A 19,621-nucleotide genomic window follows, 5' to 3' on the forward strand; every position below is an offset into this window, starting at 1 on the left:
GATATTAGGTACCCAGTCCATGCAGTAGAGATGCACCGATCCTGATGCTGTGGCTTTGGGTATCAGCCGATACCCGATACCGATCCGATACCATGGTTGATCTAAAAAGCTATATACCTTTACATGTAGAACAGAAAAGACTAGACACATCAGGCATTGATGACTGCGCAATGAAGAACTATTTATTTTTAACAAAAATAAACAATTGTGCAACAGCAGTTGAAATAGTGTGAAATACCTCCACACGGCAGATTCTCTCCTTCGCTCCATGACGTATGACGTAGCTCGCGTCGCAATAGATTTAAAGGGAAATTTCGGTTTATTTCAACCTGTCTCCTATCGTCCTAAATTTGTTTCAAGTGACTAGTGACATAAAAATAATAGTTAGCATGTTAGCCGTTAGCCTAGATACAGCTGGGGCGCATAGTAGCGTCAGACCTGTTAAAACGTAAGTGAACGGGCAACCTTCAAGTGCAAAGTTAGTCCACTAAACAAGCTTTTTTTCCACAAAGACCGCCTCATATCGTTAGGATAAATGTCAGAGAACATATAGAAAACGACATGTAAACGTGTTGTCTTACCTTACCGGTGTGCTGCCATGTTTGTTTACCATTTAGCTCTGCTTTCCAAAGCGCGGCTGAAATATCGCGACAACAAGCAGCGATCTCATACTGTGCCTGAAATCTCGTGAGAACAAGCAGCAACAGCTGGAAGGCAGAACCGGACAGTAGCCTGAAAAGTTCATTCATTTATTATATGAAAGATTTATAGAATAAAGGCTGACTTTTTGCCAGACTTCGACTTTGTGGAGGAGGAATTTGATTTTGCAGAGTTTGATGGCCACCTTTATTTATTTGAGCCAGAATACACTGATGAAGAGCTTCGTGAAATTGAAGAACGGAGGAGGAGAGAGAGAGAGAGGCACAACAGGTAGAGGACGAGAGAGGAGGAATGGCTGCTGCAAGGCTGCGTAGCTCTGGAGATTGGTGGTGTACCTGTGAATGCTGTGCCCCAGTGCCCACAGAAGAGGAATGCCTCTGTTGCAAGGAATGGGACCGGTTGCAGCCTTATTTTCAAGGTCTGGATGTGACCGAGGACGAGACACCTCCACCTGGAGTAGTATCCAGCTGGGCTTTATCTAGAGCTCGCGATATTTCAGGTGCAGTATGAGATTGCTGCTTGTTGTCGTGATATTTCAGCCGCGCTTTGGAAAGCAGAGCTAAATGGTAAACAAACATGGCACCACACCGGTAAGGTAAGACAACACGCTTACATGTGGTTTTCTATATGTTCTCTGACATTTATCCTAACGATATGAGGCGGTCTTTGTGGAAAAAAAGCTTGTTTAGTGGACTAACTTTGCACTTGAAGGTTGCCCGTTCACTTACGTTTTAACAGGTCTGACGCTACTATGCGCCCCAGCTGTATCTAGGCTAACGGCTAACATGCTAACTATTATTTTTATGTCACTAGTCACTTGAAACAAATTTAGGACGATAGGAGACAGGTTGAAATAGACCGAAATTTCCCTTTAAAGGGAAAGAATGCATCAGGTGTAGGTTGCATTTTCCGATACCCGATCCATCTATTTTGATGATATCGAGGCCGATATTCGATCCAGATATCAGATTGGTGCATCCCTACCATGCAGGTTAAATGTTGATTGAATATGTATCTGACACACCTTCCTTGACCCTTGGTTCAACAATCTGTGCACCATGTTGCATTGAGATTTATCACCAATTGTAAGCCACTATCTCATCACTGTATCCTGTATGCTTGGGTTGGCTGACTCTCCTTACAGTTTCGTAGACTTTTTCATTGGCATTCTCTTGTTCACAAAGCTATTCTTGGCCTACTTCCAGCATATTTATGTGTGTACATTAGGCAAAAACATTGGAAATGGCAATGCCTTCCATTCACAAAACATGTTTTTATTGTCTGTACCGAGGATACAGACAGAGTTTGGCATGTCTGCAGCTCCTTATCTGTGGAATATTCTGCAGAGGGACTCAAAGTTGGACTCGTTGGTTTCTCTCGGCCATTTCAAAACACTGTTGCAGGATTTTTGTACACAGTCTTCTATATGCCAATGTCATGGTGCATCTTAGCTGGTCCTTGTTGTGGTGTAGTTGTGGTTTTTTTTTTGTTTTTTTTTTTGCATTTTTATGGTTCATTTTTAGTCTTTATTAACATACTTTTTTTGCTTTTCTTTGTAGTAATCTTATTTTGTGTTTTATATCACTTGTTTTAGAGTTTTACATTTGTTCTGTGTTGTCTGTCTGTAACCTTGCTGCGTGTCTCGGCCAGGGCACTCTTGAAAAGGAGAATTTTAACCTTAAGACAGTTTTCTGGTTAAATAAAGGTTAGATAAAATTTTTAAAAAATCTAACACTTATGAAAAACACATATTTTTCCTCTTACCTGTAGTGCTATTTATCAGTCTAGTTTGCTTTGCTGTGAGTTGCCAAGTGTTGGAGATATCGGCCGTAGAGATGCCTGCTTTCTCTCAAATATAATGAAACTAGATGACATTTGGGTTGTGGTCATTTAAGTGCCAAAAATACATTTAAAAAAAGTCAACAGCACTGTTTCTTTCCAGAAATTTTGACCCAGTTACTTAAGATAATCCACAGACAATCTACACTGATGAATAACACTAAAGGTAAGAGGCAAAAATTATGATTTTGGGGTGAGCTGTCGCTTTAAATTAATGATACACTAGGAATTACAGTTTAATCAGGAGGTTCAAACTCCTAAACTGATGTGACATGATCTGCTAGAGAGAAGACGTATTACTCTGGAGTTTTAGGAACTACAGAAACACTCAGTCCACTGAGACTGAATAGATTCCTCCCTCACAAAGGATCTTTGGCTGAGTGCAGGCTCCGGCTTGCAGGGAACACACAAACCCAACAACAGACAAGTTCAGTTTTGGCCCACCATCAAACTGATTTGACTAACTAATTAAAACACTACAGGAACTAGCCTGCTGGCTGCCGAGGTGACCAGCCGGTCTCGTCTGGCGAGTGGGTTCTCGCGTCTCAGTAAACGTTGCAGCCAGTTTTCAAGTTGGCATTATTTTGATAAATTAGCCAGATATTAAACATCTAAATAGTTAATATTCTGGCTCCCAAAGCATCATGGATAAAGTGTGTGGAGCAAGAAAATTCCAGAACATTTGCACTGTATTTGGCCAAATGTGGACTCTAAACAGCACTTGAAACAGTAGTTGGACCGTGACTGATGACTTTTCAAGTGTTCATGGGAACACAAAGAATGCAGTTTGAGAAGGGCAACCCCAGTGGACCACGCCAGTGAGTTCAATATTAAAGGAGAGAGATATGAGAAATGAAAGCGAATTATAGAAAGCCTGGCTCTTTTGCATCCCTGCTTTTCGCAGATGATGTGGTTCTGTTGGCTCGATCACACCGTGACCTCCAGCATGCACTGGAGCGTTTTGCAGCCGAGTGTGAAGCAGTTGGGATGAGAGTCAGCACCTCCAAGTCTGAGGCCATGGTCCTCTGTCGGAAACCGGCGGTTTGCCCTCTCCGGGTTGGGGGAGAGTTACTGCCTCAAGTGAGGGAGTTCAAGTATCTCGGGGTCTTGTTCGCGAGTGAGGGTAGAATGGAGTGTGAGATGGTGCGGCTTCTGCAGTGATGCAGGCGCTGTGCCGGTCCGTCGTGGTGAAGTGGGAGCTGAGCCAGAAAGCAGATACAAGCGGTGGAAATGAGTTTCCTCTGTGGGGTGTCTGGGCTCAGCCTTAGAGATAGGGTGAGGAGCTCGGACATCCAGAGGGAGCTCGGAGTAGAGCCGCTGCTCCTTCGCGTTGAAAGGGGTCAGTTGAGGTGGTTCAGGCATCTGATCAGGATCCTCCTGGGCGCCTCCCGCTGGAGGTGTTCCGAAAACAAGAAAACCCAAACACACACAGAAAGGCATACTCGTCTTCTGCAGAGCCGTGTACACAGCTCTGGCACACCTGCAATAAGAAAGGAATCCATTGCCTGTTTTTAGCAATTTTACCCGTGTTTAAAAAACCTGCATACACATGCTAATTTTGGTGGAAGAGGGGTAAAACATCTGGCGATTGATTAAAGCTCAGTTCAGATACATGATTCACGACAAGACAAAACCATTTTAGAACGCTGCAGAGAAAAGATGCAGGGGTGAGAACTGGCCGGTCTGAGCTTGACTCAAGGCGGCTGATGGTATCACCTGCAGCTCAGCTGGTCAAATTACCGGCGGCTGGTTTTAGAACATTTGTCCTGTTTCCTGTTTCTGTTGCCTGTAGTTCGCTCGTCAACTCAAAATGACCACAGATGGTGTCTTTGCTTGCTGCACACATTTTCACTGACTAATTAATTGGTGCTGGTTTTTTATAATATTGTGGCGCATGTATTATGAATACAGTCCATCTGATGCTGGTTTTGTTTAGGCCTTTTGCCGTTTCATTACTACTACAAATGCAACTGTAGCCAGTATCTTGCTATCACTATCCTAATTCATATTTTAAGATGCTACAAATTATATTCAGCCACAAAACAAGTCCAAGAAGCTGGAAATCAGAACAGAAACACAGAGACTTGTTGCATAAAGATGATCCACTGTCTCGTCTAGTTGCAAAACATTGCAGAACGGCGCATTGCAAGTAGTTGCTTGTTTCAACTCGTCTCGTGGAGAATCTATGGTCTGGGCTTCAGGTCACAATCAGTGCTCATTATCAGGACAAGTAACTCTGCAGTAATCTCAGTTATTTATCGGCTCCAGTGACGGAAACCTGACACCTGGGTGGACACGTTTTACAGCGATTTCCAACTGTCCCCGTCCAAGCAGTGCTCCAACATTGTTCCAAATTAGTTGGCTCTGAGTTTTAAAGAGAGACCAAATGAGTAACAGATATGACAAAGAAGTAGCCGTCACATGTGGCTTCAACGCTGCTTTTTAGGTTACTGTTTAGGAACCTGTTTTCCGACACGTTCGTGACATTGAACATGACCCGCCAGTTAAAAAACAGAAAGGCACGCTTGTCTACAGAGCTGGTGTTTCCGCGTTTAAAAACATGCACATACGGGGTATTTTTGCTGGAAAAATGCACAACTAATTTAGTTGATTGGCTAAATCAAACAAATCTATATTTGTGACTTTCTAATATTGACTGTGGATATTACCCTGACAGATCCAGTATCATTTGGGCTCTACTGTATATATGACTGCTGTCAGCTTGTCTCCCTCATATGCCCCTCCCTCCTTCCCTCTGTTTGCCATCTATATTTTCCTTTTACTTTTTCTCTGCCTGTCCTCCTTACTGCTTTCCTTATCTCACTCTCCCCCATTCCTCCCATTCCCTCCACTCTTTTTTTCTCTCCACTACTATATCGCTGCCTCTCACTTTCCCTCTCCATGTCCCCCTCTCTCTTTCCCTACTTCTTCCCCCCGCTCTCCCAAATTCCTTCACTCTCTCTCAACGCACTCTCCCCCTCCCTTCCTTCATACCCGCATGTTTCCCTCTCTTATCTTTACTTTCCTATCAACCTTCATTTGAATGTTTCCTGATGCAAGGATGCTGTTAAGGGAACTTTACATGCTGGTTATGAAGTACACTGAAGCTGTGTGTGTGTACACTTTGGCTTGTGATAAAACACTGGTCTTTACATCAAGCCCCCCCCTGAGGAATAATGCACTGTAGGAAATCCTCTGTATAGCTCCTGTATGGAAGGGTGTTCCTGTGTGAGTAGTATCGTAGTTGTAGCCACAGGACCTCACACATACACTGTGTGGTACCAAAGGTATGTGGACACCTGAACATTACACCCACACACTTTCCCCCAGGACATTTGTTAATGGAGGTGGTAAGCGCTGCCCATTCTAGCCTGACAACAACTCCACTTAGTCAAGACAAACTTTAAATGAACTTTCTAGGGTCTGACTGTTGATACTCAAACTTCAACCTTGTATCTGAACTGCAGAGTTGTTTTCACACATCAGTGACTGATTGAGAATGTTTGGGCTGTTGACTTCTAATTTTTTATATATGTTGCAGGAAACCCTCAGTCATATCTGATCGTTGAACAAAAACCATGGACATTACTCTGCTGCTGTTGACTTGAGTCTTTTGCCTGAACTAGGGCGCCTCCACATTGCATCATTTTGTAATCTTACTTCCGTTTTAGGGAGGAAGTGTGATTGCTTTGCTCACTGTCGCCAGGGTTATCATTCTTAACTTGCCATAAAGCAGCTTTAAGCTTCAAAAGGGTTGTTATAAAGTTTTGAAAAGGTAACCATTTAGAATCCCAGTATGTGATCAGTTCATCCAAATAACGCCAAGAGACATTTGCACCGATGCACACTTTTTGAACGATTTAAGATTTCAGTGGAAAAACAGAACAGAACCCAGCAGTATGTTTTTTCAGTATGTTACTTTATTGGCTTTAACAAAAGCTGAATTTAATAAACTAAAACTCAGTTCTGCTCCTCTGCTTTTTTCTAATCGCACATAGAGCTAATCCACTGTGTCTCTGTCCATCTGCTTCTGTGTATGTGTCCACTCGTCTAGCAGTGATACTAGATTATTACAAAAAAATAAAAACAGAGAAAAGAAAATAGACCACATCAACTGTTGCTGCTGATCGATACTATAGCAATAGTTTGGCAGCTCCACAGAGCTCCATTGTTGGCTTCCAGACATTGGGTGCTTTGCAGAAATTCACAACTTGTCTAAACCCAGTGTTTCTACCCAGATGCATTCTAAGGCTGCTCTCAGACCTAGAGTTATCTCCTTTGGTCTGAATCAGGGACTGATTTTATCACAAAGTTGTATAATTGCCTAGAGTTAGTTCATGTTCTTACGGCAGCATTTACAAGTGGACCAGATCAAATGCCTTGTGTGAGAAAGCTGCTCTTGATTGGTCAGAATTTCCATGTGGGAAAAATCCAGGAAGTAAAGCAAACGTTGAAGAAGAGTACACTTGCAAGATAAATGTGACACTTTGTAATGTCACAATGGAGGGACAACTACGCAGGTTGATTTTAGTGCTGCTCATCGTGGACTATATTGCTGTCATTGTTCATTTTAGTCAAACCATACAGTTTGAAAACGAGGCGCGGCTCCAACTAGAAAACAATGATTTGATGCATTGGATGTGCTGAATGTGCATATTAAGGCAGTACAGGAGGAGGTGCACATTAATAATCCTCCAGGACTGTAACATGCTCATGTTTAACCCAAACAATGTGTCATGTGACTGCAGTTGGTTCAGATCCAGGTCAGAACACGTTCTCACTAGAGATGTACCGATACCGCTTTTTCCTTCCCGATACCGATTCTGATCCCTGAACCTTAGGTATCTGCCGATACCGAGTACCAATCCGATACCAGCACGTAAAATAAAAATGGATGGGATATGAATTGTTGTACAGTGCCCTCCAAAAGTATTGGAACAGTGAGGCCAATTCCTTTATTTTTGTTGTAGACTGAAAATATTTAGGTTTGACATCAAAAGATGAATATGGGACAAGAGATCAACATTTCAGCTTTCATTTCCAGGTATTTACATCTGGATCCGATACACAACTTAGAAGATAGCACCTTTTGTTTGAACCCACCCATTTTTCATGAGAGCAAAAGTATTGGAACATGTGACTGACAGGTGTGTTTTGTTGCCCAGGTGTCTCCCAATTACACTGATTATTCAAACAATAAATAGCACTGAATGTCTGAGCTCAGTTTCAGATTGGGTACGATAGGTTTTGCCTGTGCAGACTGCATTTAGAGGTGGGACCAACATGAAACCCAGAGAGCTGTCTATGGGTGAAAAAGAAGCAATTGTGAATCTGAGAGAAGATGGACAATCAATCAGAGCCATTGCACAAACATTGACCATAGCCAGTACAACCATTTGGAATGTCCTGAAGAAGAAAGAAACCACTGGTGTACTAAGCAACAGATGTCGAACAGGTAGACCAAGGAAAACATCAGCAGTTGATGACAGAAACATTGTGAGAGCTGTAAAGAAAGACCCTAAAACAACTGTTAGTGACATCAGCAACAACCTCCAGAGGGCAGGAGTGAAGGTATCACAATCTACTGTTCGCAGAAGACTTCATGAACAAAAGTACAGAGGCTACACCAGAAGATACAAACCACTCATTAGCAAGAAGAATAGGAAGGCCAGGCTGGAATTTGCCAAAAGGTACAGAGATGAGCCTCATAAATTCTGGGAAAAAGTTTTATGGACTGATGAGACAAAGATTAACTTTTTCCAAAGTGATGGAAAGGCGAAAGTTTGGAGAAAGAAAGGATCTGCTCATGATCCCAAACATACAAGCTCATCTGTGAAACACGGTGGAGGTAATGTCATGGCTTGGGCTTGCATGGCTTCTTCTGGGACGGGCTCTTTCATCCTCATTGATGATGTAACACATGATGGCAGCAGCAAAATGAACTCAAAAGTCTACAGAAACATTTTGTCTGCTAATTTAAAGAAAGATGCAACCAAACTGATTGGGAGATCCTTCATCATGCAGCAAGATAACGACCCAAAACACACTGCCAAAACAACAAAGGAGTTCATCAGAGGCAAGAAGTGGAAGGTTTTAGACTGGCCAAGTCAGTCTCCAGACTTAAACCCAATAGAGCATGCATTTTACCTGCTGAAGAGGAGACTGAAGGGAGTAACCCCCCAAAACAAACAACAACTGAAAGAGGCTGCGGTGAAAGCCTGGAAAAGCATCACAAAAGAAGAATGCAAAAGTTCGGTGATGTCAATGGGTCACAGGCTTGATGCAGTTATTGAAAGCAAATGATTTGCAACTAAATATTAAGTCTCATTCACTTTAATCTATTTTAAGTTTATATGTTCCAATACTTTTGCTCACCTAAAAATTTTGTGTTCCATTACAAATAATGCTATCTTCTAAGTTGTGTATCAGATCCAGATGTAAATACCTGGAAATAAAAGCTGAAATGTTGATCTCTTGTCCCATATTCATCTTTTAATGTCAAACCCAAATATTTTCAGTCTACAACAAAAATAAAGGAATTGGCCTCACTGTTCCAATACTTTTGGAGGGCACTGTATGTCTCAGCTCCTACTCAAAATAAATACATAATAGTAGAATGAATGCCATAAAACTTTTTTTTATTATTATTGTTATCCAGTGTTGACACAGATCAAGACACAGGTTAAAGTGCAGCCACACAGTTTGGTAAAAAAGACATTTTAAAGGCTACAGTAGAATGCTTTTTAAACTCCACTCTGTTTCCGTTTCCTTTGCCTGTAGTGTGCGTATGTGTAATGACGTGAGGCATTATGTGGTATCGGATTGGTCATAGGCTGTACTCGCTGATACCCAATACCACATTTTAGGCCGTATCGGAGGCATTTCCGATACTGCTATCGGTATTGGTACAACTCTAGTTCTCACCACAAACGAACCGCACCAGAGTTCGTTTGTAACCGGACCGAGACCACCTCTTCAAGAAGGTCTCGGTCCGGTTGTTTTGGTGCACACCTGAGTGTGATTGCTGTGTTCACACCTGCCCAAACGAACTGCACTAGGGGGCAAACTAACTTGAGTTCGATTGAACTGAACCACAGGTGTGAAAGCACCCTTTTGGCACAGATGGATTTTATGTAAATCAGCACTTGGTGATGTGGTGTAATTTGGTCAGTTCCCTGAAAAGTTCCAAGTTTGGTACCCAACCCTAGCAGTGACAACTATTTATTAATTTGAACTCTCTGTTGCGGAGATTTGTCTACCCCTTCTTGCAGTGAGACTACAGTGCAAAAACATTGATGACATGCTTTTGGATGCCATCCAGCTGGCACACAGCCAGCAGCTGTTTACACTAGTTCTGTGCATGTAATTTTGCAGTAAAACAAAAAAGTGCATCATCATAGAATCAAAACAAAGTAGTGGAGAGATAAAAAAAGCTTACAAACCTCCAGGTTAGGCGTTTGGTTTAATAAATAAATACATCATCGATTGTTTGTTGCTAATTTAATGGTCCGCAGAATAAATGCAATTGCGTGAGAACCATAAGAGAAAAACTAGGCGGAGCAGCATGAGGTCAAAAACAGCCTCTGTTCTTGTAGCAAGGCTGCAGGAAATTTCTCCCATTCAGCCACAAGAGCATTAGTGAAGTCCAACACTGATGTTGAGTGATAAAGTCTGGCTCACAGTCAGCGCCTCATCCCAAAAGGTGTTTGATGGGGTTGAGGTCGGGGCTCTGTGCTGGCCCTTCAAGATCCACACCAAACTGGGAAAACTACTTAATTATAAACCTGGCTTTGTGTGGGTATTGTCATGTTGAAACAGGAAAGGGCCTTCCCCAAACTGTTGCCACGGAGTTTGAAGCATGCTGTCTGAAATATCACTGTATGAAGAAGCATTGATACTTACCTTCTTTGAAACTTGGAGGCCCAAACTGTGAAAACCAGACCCCAACAAAAAGTATAGGGGTGTCTACTTTTAGCTACAATGAGAGGAAAGCAAGACAACAGCTTCTCTCAGCAGTCCTTCAAACAGCTGGCCTCTTTTCTACTGTACTTCCTGTCAAAGAATTAGGATAAAGACATGGTAGAGCTGTGAAGAGACATTCATCTCTCATGCATGGATGCCCGGAGCTTTTATGTAGCCTGGGGGATACATAGTCAGATTTGTAAAGTTTGGTATAGTTGTGAAAGAGAGAGACGTTGACAAGTCTAGACTGGACTCCAGGGGTGTCCAAGTTTAGAGAAAGAAGGAATGTAAATGTTGGGTTTTAGCAGCTTTTCCCTTTAAGCCATCATGACATGAATAGGCCCATGCACTTATGACGGGTTGGGGTGTGTGTGTGTGTGTGGGGGGGGGGTGTGTGTGTAGACACCAGGTCTGATTCATCAAGTTTCAGATAGAAACCAAGAAGCCCTGTGTGTCACAATAGCTCTGACTCTATTTCCTGCCTCTCTCTCTTTCTCTCTGTCTCTCTCCATCTTTTCCTGTTGCATTGGACTGCCTCTCGTCTCTCTTCCTCCTTTACTGGAGTGAAGCATGTTGATTGATGGAAACGCCGACGCTAATAGCAAAAGAGTGAGAGAAAATAAAAAGAAGGAGCCTTTTGTTCTTTGATTCGGTCGTCCGTCGTTGATCCACCATTGAATCGTCTCGTCTGTGGTGAGCTTTGCTGCTGAATGGTTTCTGTGTGCTGACAGTTTCATGTGCCGGTTATTGAACAGGGTTTGGGTTTTTTTTTTTGTACGCTCATAAAAGTTGCAGCTCAACAGATAAGGCGAGGCAGCACCAGGGTTAGTGTTTTGATTGCCTCTCTGGCTAACCATGCAGTTGAGAAGAGTGTCGACCACACTGGATGTCACTTCATTGCTCAAATTTATGTGTATTAACAACGCCTCTGTGGGTTGCTGAGGACATTCTCTGTTGTATCTCTGATGAAACTCTTTCAACACCCCGTTAGATAAAGTGGAAAATGCTTCGTCATCAAGCTTTAACAAGACTGTTTGTCTCAGTTCCTGAAAAGAGAGATGCAGTTTGCATTTTTTGGCTGATAAAAGTCAGATAACCTCGCTTTATATTGTATATAATGTGTTCCAAATTCAGAGGTTTCAGATGGGTTTCACACTCTCCAGACACGCGTTGGCTTCAGTTTATTGTTTATCATTTATTTGGATCCCAATAAGTTGCCTTGGCAACAATGTCTGTCTAAAAATTTAAGGTAGAATTTGCAAATCTTTACACTTATCACACATACAGTAAATAATCCAGCAACAATATCAACATTACATCAAACACAAATAATTTTTCAAAATCTGGTCATTTTAACACATTTAACAAATTTAACATGCAGATGTCAGCAGGAAGTTTTGGATTCGTGTTGGATTTGCAGCTTTTATAATACGACAAATGACAAAAGTCACATTATTTTTTTTATTGTTTAAGCTGCTGCAATGGTTATTTTTACTCATGCGTGTGGCTACACAACTTGACAAATAAACACCTGTCTCAGTTGGACGCCTAATCTAGTTACCAAGAAGTTTAAGTTTTAAATAAAAGTTCTTCTGTATAAAAGCAGGTTGCTGGCTGGTCGGTCGGTTGTTCATATTCCTTTAGTCCGTAAGGGTCGTCAGATCAAAAGAATAAAAAGGGTTTTTCATAAAAATTAATCCAAGTTGTGAAGTGGTTCAATTCTTGAATGCCATAACTCTCTCCCTGATGCGCTGTCTGTTATTAATTACTCATAATTAATATGTTATCCGAAGCCTTATTTTTATACAGGTAATCTTCACACTGGCTTAAATAAACTATTTAATTATATTTCCTGATCTTCACTGACCAACAGTTTTGTGTGAAAGGAATTAAAGGCCTGTCCCAAATATAAGCCCATTGATTTCAGTGACTGAAGCAAATAAAAGCCCGGGCCAATAATTTTATGTTAATCTGCCGATTATTTTTTTCCCATTGATTGTTAGTTTCTCTGGTCTATAAAAAAAAATAAAATACACAACTTTCTTAAAGGGATAGTCTGGATTTGTATGAAGTACTTATTCATAGGCAGTATATTACATACAGTAGTTGTCAGTTAGAGTTGTACCGATACCGATACCAGTGTCCGAAATGCCTCCGATACTGCCTAAAATGCGGTATTGGGTATCGGCGAGTACAGCCTGTGACCAATCCGATACCATGTAACGCCGCATGTCATTACGCATACGCACACTACAGGCAAATGAAACGGAAACAGAGCGGAGTTTAAAAAGCATTCTACTGTAGCCTTTAAAATGTCTTTGTTACCAAATTGTGTGGCTGCACTTTAACCTGTGTCTTGATCTGTGTCAACACTGGATTATAATAATAAAAAAAAGTTTAATGGCATTCATTCTACTATTATGTATTTATTTCTTAATATTTTACACAGAGATTTAGGAGTTGAGACATACAACAATTCATATCCCATCCATTTTTATTTTACACGCTGGTATCGGATCGGTACTCGTATCGGCAGATACCTAAGGTTCAGGGATCGGAATCGCTACCAGGAAGGAAAAAGTGGTATCGGTACATCTCTAGTGTCAGTCAGCACGCCCCCCAGTTTGGAGACTCAGCCTGGATTCTGACACTGAAGCTAAGCAATGTACTGCTGTGGATGGGGTCAGCAACAAAATGAATTTTAGTCACCCAGAAACATCAGTACCATTTTAAGTATGCACTATATTGACAGTATTTTCATTGCTTTACGTTTGAGTCAGACATCCTGTTATGACGGGGAAGCAGCTAACGGCTTCAGGTGCTCATCAGCACGCTCATCAAAGCCACCAGGCTCCATTAGCATGCTGAATATGAGAGCTGATCAGTTACTTAGTTTGTGTCATTGTGTTTTTGTTATTAGATTGCTTAGCGTCCATGTTGGGCTCCAGCCTGTGTCTCCAAACTGGGGGTGTGCTGACCACTATCTATTCTATGTAATACACTGAATATGGAAAAAGAGAGATTGTCTGGCTGTGATGGATCACCTGGTTTCTGGAGTTCTGAAGTAAAATGTTCGTAGCTGCTGATACCAATGGAAAAGGCTGAGCTGTAATGTAAAGTTAAGGCAATGTGTGTTGCTGGTGCTGGCATACAAATGTGTGGATAATGTGGTGGACGATGACTGTGTTGGAGGAACCATCTAACCTCTCACCACAGCTCCTGTTATGTGGTGTTCAAGATCTGCTCGTGGCTTTTTCCCCTTTTAGAGCTTCAGCTAAGGCTCCTGTCCAGAGACGCTAACAGAGAATGAAAGGCAGAGCTTTTCTGTCTACAGAACATGCGTCTGCTGATTGACACATGCTGCAGGGATCAAACCTGTGAGCTTACAACACAAATACATTGCTTTTAAAGGATCAGTTCACCATTATTGGTGTCTCGCCACAGAGGTGGAAGTTTGTTTTGAATCATCTCTGGGCTTTGTGCTTCCACCCTCGTCACAATGGAGGTGAAGCACTGAAGAATGGCACTTGGAAAAACAGACTAACAAGTCTGAGCAATGTCTAGTTACCCAAGATAACCCTCGCACCTTTATGTGAATGGTTATTTATATCATATTGTCACATTAAAGGTCCAGTGTGTAGGGTTTCTGGGCATCTGTATGCAGAAACAATGTTGTGTATAATTACTGGAAAACTTTGTTGTGTTTTGTTAGAATGAGCCATGAATATCTACATTTCATCCTCGTCCATGGAATCCTCCATGTTGTTTCTACAGAACAGACAAACCAAACTCTGGCTCTAGATTGGGCTGTTTGCGGTCTCTCGTCTGGAGTGTCTGGATGCCACTAAATTCTACACACTGGACCCTTAAGTGTCTTTGTATGTTCCCTCTAGGCATGTCACAATAACAGAAGGTCAGTGGTTGATACCAATATCAGCAAAATTCCACAAATCCCAATTCAATGCCACCGTAAAAACAAAACAACAAATCTACATTTTATTATTAATTCCTGATGATCCACTTTGAACACAAAATACTAGTCTGCTAACCTGGAAATCCAGATGCCCCGCCCCATCAAATTTGAATTTGCACTGCACTTGGATCAGAGCCTGGTGAATCGCCAGTCGGACGAATCAGTCTATCTGATAGAGGCGGGCTCTGGGTGGGCGTAACATGATGAAGACAGCACTGCACCATTGGAGTCGGAAAGTAAACAGCCAAGATGGCAGCTGCCGAAGGACCGCGTCCATTCAGTTTAGCTTTGGAAGAAACACTAAGCCAACTACACTTATCTTTTTCCTTGAGAGAGGAACAGAAGACTGCCCTAGAAGCCTTCGCTTCCAGGAAGGACGTTTTTGCCATTTGCCAACGGGATACAGCAAAAGCATAATATATCAGTTAGCCTCACTGGTCGGCAAACAAATGGCAATCACCTTGTTTTTTGCTCTGATTGGCTATCGTGCTATCCAGTTGCGTGCAGCGGCATTTAATATGCCTCAGTTAGTGCCGCCCCTTGGGTAGGAAGGGTGTATCAGTGAGGGCCAGACTCAAAATCTTCTTAGATTTGAGTCTGGATTTCCAGGCTACTCGTCTGTGGGAGTTATGAAATTTCATGGGCGAGGAAACATATTAATAAAGAGCCTTCAGTGTATTAACATATTTCTCCTCCGTTGTTGTTGTTGTTTAGCATTTGAACATGTAACATGTGACGGGTGGTTTTTGTGGGAGGCCATTTGTCCCACCTCTCCTCCACTGTGATTGGACGGCAACCAGAAAAAAATGTTAAACCTACATCGCTCGCTGGGCTCTAGTTTCCCGGCGCAGCGCAGGGTGGCGAACCCCGCACAGAGCTAGTTTCGAGCAGCGCAACCCGAGGCGTGCTCAGTTTGGTAGTTTGGCAGACCGAGGTGCACTGAGATGGGTGTGGCGGCGCAGCAGGGGGAGGTGTCGACAGATCCAGCTTGGCGCAGTGACAGTTTCGTGCCAAAAGGCTTCGCCGAAGGTGCGCTAAAAGTTCGCCATCTGAAACCAGGTCTACTGTCAGCGCAGGCGGAGCGCAGCCGGTGTAAGCCGAAGTTTGGCTGACCGGCGGACAGTGTGCACACGTCACCAAAACCTCACAGGCAGGTTTCCAGAATGTCAGGCACATTAACGATGCAATAAATACCCACAAAAACCACTATTCAATGCAACTATCTGCAATCAACACATAAATGTATCTCTATATCGACTGTCCCGTCACATCTGATGTCAGATCAAAGGGGATTGGCACCGTTTGGCACGTGTGATGGAAACCCAACCTGATTTGATTAACACAGCTGCAAACTAATGAGTTCACATCCCTCTCAGCCAACCACAAACAGCCACGGCATCAGATAGGGAGTATATATTCAGCATCTGTCATCTTAGAAAAGTCAAAAGAAAAGAAACAGAGTGAGACTGCGAAAGAGAAAGAGAGAGCGCACGCGCACACGAGAGAAACGCAACATTGATTTCCAATTGCGGTGACCTCCTCCCAGGCTACCTTTGCATCATCAGCCCGTGGAGGTCTGCTCGCAGTTCCGAATATTCGGACACTGTGAGCTTGGACCTCCCGGACCAAAACATCAGTTTCCTCCTGGGAGAAGTTTGGCCGTCTGACGCTGCTGCTTTCTTCCGCCATGGCGAATTGAGTAAACTCTCATTACGCCTTCGCGCGACGCATTTAAGGGCGAGGAGAGGGGCTCATTTGATTGGTGTGATGTGTGTAAACCCACTCCACGCCTTCTCTCCTCCTTCTTTCCGACTTGCACAGGTAGGAGGGACGGAGGTGGGATAGAGGAGTAGATGCGCCAGGGTGCACGGTGTGCCAAACTTACAAAATCCGCCTGGCCACACCCAGTTGGCGAAGCGCAGGTGCGCTGCGCCTCCGCCGTGCCCAGTCTGCGAAACTAGAGCCTGATGTATGCTTAGCCGTCCGGTCCTGAAGAATTGCATCCCTGGTCCCTACATAACACACAGTGCTGGAGAAAAAACAATAACCATCATGTTTTCAGAATTTTGGCATTGATTTGATACCGAAGTACCTGGTCTCGTGATGTCCCTAGTTCCTTCCTGCTCATTCAGAAAAGAATTGTGATTCAAGTGTTTTAACGGGATGTCGACATCCTCTCGTTGGGTTTAGAGAGATCCTCTTTGAGGGAATGCCTGTTGCAGCCTGTGTGGTTTTAGTGGTGTGTATGTGTGTGGGCTGATTGTGAGTGGACACGTGCATGTTGTTGCGATTGTGTGCATCATAGTGTGTTTGTTGACTGTAGCTTTGAATGCACGTGTGAGCGGTTGTAGCTCGGTCGTGTGTTTAGACAGGCTTGTCCATATAAGGTGAGGAGAGGAGATGAATTTGGGAGCTGATACGGTTTGTCGGCGCAGCCCTCTGGTGAAAAACCTTGACTCTGTCACCACAGAGTGCTGTTAGGCTGGATTTATAGACTCACTCAGTGTGTGTGTGTGTGTGTGTGTGTGTTTGGGTGTGTGTGTGTGTGTGAGACTGTTGTAAAGTAAGAGAGTGTTTTTCTGTGAAAGTAAGGGAGTGTGTGACGTTTTCATAGAAAGAGTAAATTAAGAGAGACAGATCAAGAGCGAGAGCAGAGGAGCATACTGTACAAAGTGTGTGTGTGTGTGTGTGTGTTAAACAGTGCATTAGCGAGGCTTTAGCAGTGTTTAACATGTCGGGGCAGGAGCTCTGAGAAGCTCCTCTTCTCTGTAAAAGATTTTCCTTTCCTGCAACGGATCTGGGGTGTGTGACTCACTAAAGTCCACCTGCATTGTTTGTAAGAATTATTGGGAAAAACCGAAATGGAATCTGCAAAGCAACCAGAAGCAGTTGTAACTCTAATTTGACTCGACACTGTCTGAAAAGCTGCAAAGTTAACACTGATCAAAATGGAAACATACAGGTCTGTTTCAGTTTAAGTTTACTTTTTAGCAGTTTTTATCCGGCAACGTTAGGTCTCCTTCCTCCTGCTGATGCGTCAACACAGATTTGTTCTTCACAACGTAGCATTATCAGGGATACAATCGGCTGCGTCCCCAGATGCATCAATAGCAAGTTTACTGTGTCCTTTTTGTCCCGATGATGAAAAGTGAAGGTCTCTGTTCCTCCCAGGACAACAGGATGTTGATGTGACAACAGAAAAACATCGTACCCTGCCATCAGTAAAAGTCATCTTATTTACCGATAAGCTGACGGCCGTCAATGAGGGGAATATCGGCAGAAACTGATGTTTGGCCCGTATCCTGGTGCTTCCCTTTCTAACAGATTATTTACTCATTAACTGCAGCCCTGTTTATTTTGTTTCACCTGAAATCTCTGAATAGACGAGTTCCAGTCAAACTTGAAGTCTCCTCGGCAGATGCAAACAGGTGTTTCCTCACCTGAGGGCTTTTGTTTTATTGCTGTGACTTTACCGAAGTCTTTCCCACACTTTAAAATCATTGACAAAACATGAGAGAACACGGCAGGCAGGTAGTCTGGGCCAGTCACTATCAGCTGTGAGGTAATGATGCCTGAAGGTGTAAGGGAGTATGATGTAGTGTTGGATGATGTCTTTTAAAATTCTGCATAAGCAGGGTTGCACAAGTAAAATTGTCGGGAACAGGCCGATAAAGAAAAACAAAATTTGGTCCCTTTTCCATGCAGTCCATGGGTCCTAAGATTCTTAGCAGGTGTGTGTTTATGTGTATTTTTATTCACATCTTTCCTCTTACCTGTAGTGCCATTTATCAGTCCAAATTGTTTTGGTGGGAGTTACTGAGTGTTGGAATTGTCGGCCGTAGAGATGTCTGCCTTCTCTCCAATGTGATGGAACTGGAAGGCACTCAGCTTGTGGAGCTCAAAGCGCCCCCAAAATGCAGTTGAAAAACGCAACAGTCTCTTTCCAGATAAAACACCTGCCAGTTGTGTCACCGTGCAGAAAGAAGTGTGCATCTACTGCTAGCTCACCTAGCACCACTGAGCTAGGTAACATCACAGCTCAACGAGAACGCCATTAAAACCTCTTGCACTCTACTCCCATGTTGTAGCAAAAACGCCTAAAATGACATACCAGAATTAAAATGACTGTAGCTTCTGAACCGTTCTGACTACATGCATGTATGAGGTCTTGCCAGAAAGAAAACTCTCCGAAGTTTCTTGTGAAAGTGTCAGAAACACTCTAGGTGATACAGAGTCAGAGTAATGGGCCTCTGAAGTCAGTAAAAACTTGAAGATTTTGCCTAAAATAAAATAAAAAATGTTTTTCAGGATGAATAACTGTCTGTGGTTTCATCTGAGCAGGTAAATGACACTGTGGGGCTGTAGGCACACTATCAGTGAACATTTGTTTCAAATTTGATGAAGACTGCTCAAAGTATGACCATTCTACAGTGTCTTTTCCATGAAAAGATCCAGGCGGAGCTCAAAATGACAAGTCGGTCACTCGGCTTCAAAACAGTACTATCAGTGATCAAACAACACTCAGCCAGCTTCAAACATCGTACCTTATTGAAATCAGGTGTGATTATGATAGCTGATGTTGTTTTTGACACAGAAACACCATAAAATATCACCAAATAAAGCCAAATGAAACATGAAAGTTATGATCCCACTTTCTAGATGGTATATCTCAGCCAAAAACAGTGGTAGGAGTGAGACTCTTACCTTTTATAAAGTCTTTAGCTTTATAAAGCTAAGTCCCCGCTAACGGCTCTGCATAAGATCACAAGTAATCCTTTAACTTTTCCTGTAGAAAAACGGCATGACATGACTTGTCACCACTCATCACGATTTTGGGCTTTGTGTGTTTAGTCTGCTCTGGTGTGAAATACATAATAAATAAAAGAAAAACGATGTTATTTTTGAAAAGTCAAGAGCTTCCTGAATCTGGCAATACCAAACATCACATGGTTTGATGATGTAGTGCGCCTGGGAGATACCATTTAACAGAGGAGGGGGGGAGCGAGGATGTCGGCGTCCTGGCAGAGTTAGAGAGGTTAAGGTTTACTTCTTGCACTGTCACGACCACAAGCCTCTCATCTTTGAGCAGATGCACACTTCGTCGGCACGGTGATGTGGTTGGTCGTTGTAGTTTGGTAGAAGGAAAGTATTTCCTACATGAAACTGCTCTGTTGATTATCTTGAGTA

The 19,621-nt window shown here is 42.9% G+C and overlaps 1 protein-coding gene across 3 annotated transcripts in view; it reads left to right on the forward strand.

Moving 5' to 3' along the window:
- rgs19 (regulator of G protein signaling 19) overlaps window positions 1–19,621 on the forward strand; it is a 53,773-nt gene that overhangs the window by 13,019 nt on the left and 21,133 nt on the right. Inside the window, exon 1 of one of the 3 annotated variants that reach the window (XM_033629241.2) lies at window positions 11,020–11,154. The exons of the other annotated variants lie outside the window; for them this stretch is intronic. The gene's annotated coding sequence lies outside the window, so the exon portion shown is untranslated. Of the gene's footprint in view, window positions 1–11,019; window positions 11,155–19,621 lie in introns of those variants that run through there. 3 annotated transcript variants of the gene reach the window in all.

The sequence above is a fragment of the Epinephelus lanceolatus genome, chromosome 8, assembly GCF_041903045.1.
Source record: "Epinephelus lanceolatus isolate andai-2023 chromosome 8, ASM4190304v1, whole genome shotgun sequence".
Taxonomy (NCBI): Eukaryota; Metazoa; Chordata; class Actinopteri; order Perciformes; family Serranidae; genus Epinephelus; species Epinephelus lanceolatus.